Here is a 5,877-nt window from a genome sequence, read left to right on the forward strand (position 1 = left end):
TCCCAGATGTAACCGAGGAGGGAGGCGTGAGGAGAAACCAGGGGCCTGCCACATTATATGCTTTAACATGACTGGCAAATCCAGCACGGTTAAACAAACTTAACCTTCATTTGTGAAACGCTGCAAATCAAAGGGCGACAAACGACTTGTGCAAGTAATTACCAGCAGGGAGGGCGGATGAAGAAGACGGGACTTGGTGGGGGGGGGGGGGGGGGGGGGGGGGGGTGGTGGGGGGGGGGGGGTGGGTGAGAGGGTTGGTTCTCGAACAGGTTGAATGGAAGGAAATGAGAATCATTTAAGGGTGAGGGGCATTTTTAATGAGTTTGCCCAGAAATTGATTTTTCCACTGTAATCTTTTATTTATATGCGTCAGGCGGCACGTCCCCAGCAGAGTGAGGGTCAAAGCTCGAGAGCAGCCTGTCAAGGCCTCCAGCCGCTCAAACAACAGCTCCAAAGCTCAGGGAAAATGGTATTGTAGCGAAGGCAAATATTGTCCCGTCTCGGCTTATGGGGCGGAAAGGCTGTTTGTTCGGGGGAGGGAGAAAAAAAAAAAGGAAAAGAAAAAAAAAGCTTCAGGCTTGCTCTTCCTCCATCGCTCCATGTGCAGATTAATTCAATTATTTTCCCCTCTCTGCTTACTCCCGCCGCCAAATGAACATGGAGGGGGTAGTTCCAGTCAAATGGAAACGACACCATTTGAGGCTGTTGAATTCCTGGAGGTCACAATAATATCCAGATTCATGATCTACACTTTGTTTCTATTTTGTCTTATCATATCATAATATACTGTTATATTATTATTATTAAACTTCCTGAATTGTCTTGCCATTAGAAAAGCAAAAGCGGTTTCCTCTCATTCTAAAAGGAGTCATGAGCTTCCGGTATTACAAATGCCTCAACGAAGGTTCTTTGTTTTTTCATCATCTTTTGACAATTAACCATTTGGAACAGGAATGAGGAATTTCAAAGTGAACTTTTTTTTTTTAATGGGGGCGGGGGGATTTGAATCTAAGAAGTCAAAAATGAAGTCAAACTTTTTCCGCTTAGGAATGTAAATAACTACAATTTGAGATCTTAATCAAAAAATGACAGCATACTTTAATGTCACCGGTCAACAATTTTTGACTAAATTCTTGAACCAGAGCTAAAACTAAACTTTCTCGATATTTTTTTTGCACTGATTAATCTGCTCTCACTTTTTTCATAATAACAATAATATGTAATATATTCATCAATGAAAGGTGAAGTTTACAAATGGCTGAAATTATTTTCTGGAATGCCACACAGCGAAAAATTACATTGCATGGTATAATACTTCTTGTGCACGCTTTTATAGGTCAAACTTAAAATCCAAGAAAACCCCCCCGAAAATATCTCATAGGATTGATATGGCAGAAAAAAAAGTAAAGACATTTTTAAAATCAGCGCCAACAAATACAAGAAAACCCCCCGAAAATATCTCATAGGACTGATATGGCAGAAAAAAAAAAGTAAAGACATTTTTAAAATCAGCGCCAAGAATAGGTTTTGAGACACAGAAAGCCATCTCTGGCTGTTGATCATGCAGTGTTTTGGGTCTTTAGTCCTCAAGCAGTGCATTTGAAAATATCTGAATAAAAATTGCATTAAAAACATCACTTTTAGCTTTAGATTTCTTAACATTATATATACTATGTATATTTATTTCGAACTGATTCGGCTCAGTTGTCCCCAAACGACATATAACATACAAATTCTTCAGAATCTGCATGTGAATGCTAAAAAGGTATTGTTACTAGGCAGATTTCATGATTGCCCCCATAATCCTACTCTTTCTGTTAATTTGTTCAAAATGACCATAAATATTATCCCTTGTAGTTTACATTTTGTCATACTCACAGTTGGACACAAACTCAATTAACATTTAAGAGCAGCCGCGATTTTATGAGCTCCTTCAAATGAAAAGATAATAATGCTGTGATTGAGGCTTAGAATTGTGGTTCCAATGGCATAATATTGTTACCTTGTTTCTAATATGTCAGTGTTATTTCATTACACAGGAGGGGTGAAAATATTTGACCGAATGCAACCGCAATAATAAATATGGAGCTGTATTCTCTTTTCACTAGCTAAATGATTGATGTAACTTAGATGGTGCGCCTGGTTTATAACAATGTAAACACACCTCAAAGAAATACAATTCAGTAAAACTTGCATTTCACCTTCAACAAAATATTGGCAAGCATGAAAAACACATTCTATAACACCATGTTATGATATTATAATAAAAAATGTTATGTGTGCCCAGTCCAACATCTGCAAATCTTATATTTAATTTCCTCCCAGGGGCTCAAAAATAAACATATTTAAAAAAAATAAAAAAACATATTTTATTAATAATGGCGCATCGCCAAAGGTTTGCTGGACAAAGCGTGTCGAATTTGCGTAAAAATATTATTATTACCTTACTGGACAGAACCACTACTACTTCGTTTTACGACGGAGCGCCGTTATTTCGACGTAAACTTAACCCGTTCGTAAGCGGGAACTGGCTGTTGTCAATCGACGCTCATTCATGGAAACCATTCTAGGCCAGAATTGTAAAGCTATCTATCTAACTAAATTAAAAAAAAATGAATTAAACGTTAAACCTTATGACGACGTATTCTAAACTCAGCTTCGCCAATGAGATAATTGCGCACCGTTCGTAACCTCGAAACAATCTGTGGCGTCGTAAAACGATACGTTGGACTTCAGTGTTTGGCTGTTTTCTGTCTCCAAAAGGAGCTGAAATTGTCGTGTGGCAATGGCGCCCCTCAGTGTCGAAAATACAAAGTGCAGCCTCTGAACCGATTCAAGCTCGCGCCAGGCCTCGATTTCAAACGGGGAAATGTCAAATATGTGTTTTAATTTGCTTTGAATACGTTTTTGTTGTTGTTTTTTTAGACACTTTTCATTGTAGGTATTGGTGACATCAATTAGCGATTCTTGGTTTTATTTCCAATCCAAACAGCAACTTGCTATTTGCATTTTTGTCTGTGAGCCAGCAAACGGCAATCTGGGTCTGCAAATATTTTCTGCAAAAGCCGAAAATATTTCTTAAAACTACTGAAATTTACGATGCTGATGCTCAGTTTTGTTGAGCGATGGCTGAAAAGCATTCATGTAGCAACGTATTTACTACTGTCACATCTGCCTCATAGTTCTGAAGTTTGGCATCCGAATCTTGTTTTGCATGTACTCTTCGATACTTGTGTAGGTTTTCTTTTACTCCACAGGTGTCAAACTCAAGGCGTGGGGGCCAGATATGGCCCGCCACATCATTTCAAATGGCCCTCAAGAGCAAATCAAAGATGACAACTTCCATGATGCCTGCTAAAATCTGGACCAAAATTTCAAATTTTCATATGTAATCAATCAGTGGCATATTGTAAGCATTTTCTTGTTACGAAACCCCCATGACAATGACTTAAACAATATTTGAATACAACTTTATTCTTGACTCCTCCATACAGTTTCTGTCATCACGGCCATCCAAGGGAAACAGTAATTGTAATTGACACCCCTGTTTTACTCCAACGTGCATTTTAAAACATGCACCTTAAGCTTCATGACAGGAATTTTTTTTTTCCTTATGTTCAAATCAAACCGTAGCTATATAAATTAGTTTTCAACTCTTTATTTGACCTTTAAGGAAATGTTTAATTGAAATTGTGACCCACTCACTCATTCAACATTTCAGGAGCAATGCACAAAACGCTGCTTGTCACCGGCAGTCAAAGGTGAGAAATTTGCTGCAAGCCTTAAATGCGTGGAAGCAGCGCCATCTGGTGGACACTTGAAAGTTGAACGTTTGCAGTCCAAATTGTAATTGAGAAGTTAACTTTATTTTTGTATGGCACTCCGGCCGCTGTAACGTAGCACTTTCGAGAACATTCGTGGGATAAATATCGCATTTCAGATATATGTGGCCTATATTTATTCACCATAGTGAAAAAGACTGAATAGCACAAAATGTCTAGGATGTCTCAAGGATGAACTTTTTTCAACTTAAATTGTTACTCGGGGATTATAAACACTACTATGAATATATAAACAGACTATTTTATTTATTTTTTTGCACATCTCAGCAATTATGTACGACATTTTGCATCCAAAGTATACCACCAAAATCAACTGGTCTCCAAACAACATAAGGATGAAAAGCAAAAGAAAACTCCGTTCACATGATCAGCTTTCATGAATACTTTATTTCCTATGGAGTTTATTTTTTTAAAAAGCAAGAAAATATACTCTTTTTATTTCAGCAAAAATAAATATACAATATTTATGTATGGACAAAATGCACAATTTACACAAGTCTTGAGCGCCTCCCCACCACGGCGCTCTGACCGTTTCATCTCACAGAGTTGTTAGGATCTATTCTCGATATCCATATTAGTCCATGATGACGATTCAGCATTTTTAAATGTAGTTCTCCACCGTTTTTGTCTCCATTTTTTTTTTTTAACAAGGGAGACATTTTCCTACAGACCACCTCATAATTCTAACATCCGTTAAACGTAACTACCACATGTACTCTTAAAGAGCACAGAAATTAAAGGTGGCTATTATTTTTGAGAAAAATACAATGTAATATAAATTCATATTTTTGGGGATGAAAAGCTTTTAATCTTACAAGCAACAAATATTGTTCCAAGATAGTCATAATGTCACAGTAAAATCAAAGATTTAAAAGGGATGAAAGTCATATCCTTAAATTAAAAAAAACAAATGCAGTAGCGCCTTGAGATATGAGTTTAATTTGACCAATGCATCCAGCTTCCCTTAAAAAGGAGCACAGTAATGACATAATTAAATAGAATGCAAATAAACAAAACACTTTTTGCCACATTTCTTGTTTCAGTTCAGTGGACATTGTGCTGCTCCTTCTAGATGCGCCATGACCATTTGGGGGCAGAATAATGCCGATATACCAACATAGTGTTCATGCAGCAATCTCAGCTTCTCAATAAACTGCGCTTATACTATGGTCGTCATTCTTTGCAGATGATAAACAAAACATGCATGAGCATTGTTACCTTATTTGTCTACTTGTTGCTACCCATTTTGTGTTTAAATATTTGTTATTCAAGAGGTAATAAGTCAGACATAACCTATTAATTGGCTGGCTTGTCTTTTTTGGCCAAAATGAACGATTTTTAAATTGGCAAAAAAAAATCCTTGTCGTTCAGGCCGTAGCAACATTGAGTGACTGATGCTTTTCATTACATTGTGTGCATCAAGCTAGCACGCTTAAAGACACATTTGTGTGGTTGTTGTGATATGCAAGGTGCACTTCTCTTTGTTTGATGTTAACTTTGACTATAAACTTCAACAAGGTGTGGCAGTCACCACCTTGAAGCTCCTTTTTTATTTTTTTTTGACAATCTGTAACTCAAGTTAGGTCACTCGTATCTCTTTCGTTTTATGTGCCAATACGGCACAATCATACCAGTTTATCTGTTTATCTGTCCCGAAACTGAAGTAGGCAGGAGTACCCGGTTTATGTTTTATTGGCACCGATCCCCCTTAGGCACTTTGTTTAAATGATAAAACACAATTGATATCAAATCATTTTGCGGACCCCCAAACTGTGGCTCCCGGATCCCAGTTTGAGGTCCACTGATGTAATGGCCACCACATGCGACCGCACCAACTGTAAATAGGCGAGTTCTCCGGTGAGTTTTCTTCCCTGTGGTGTGAAGGCCTTTAGATCCTTGCAGTCCACTCACTGTGTGACCCCAACATGTGCGACCCACATGCCTGGCAGCTTTTTGAGGGGCTTGGCAGCATTAGCCAGACCATTCCTGCCTATCTGTCGAGCGCGTTGCGGTAGTCTTTTTTTTTTTTTTTTTT

Source organism: Hippocampus comes, unplaced genomic scaffold, assembly GCF_001891065.2.
Source record: "Hippocampus comes isolate QL1 unplaced genomic scaffold, H_comes_QL1_v1.1 scaffold22, whole genome shotgun sequence".
NCBI classification, from domain to species: domain Eukaryota; kingdom Metazoa; phylum Chordata; class Actinopteri; order Syngnathiformes; family Syngnathidae; genus Hippocampus; species Hippocampus comes.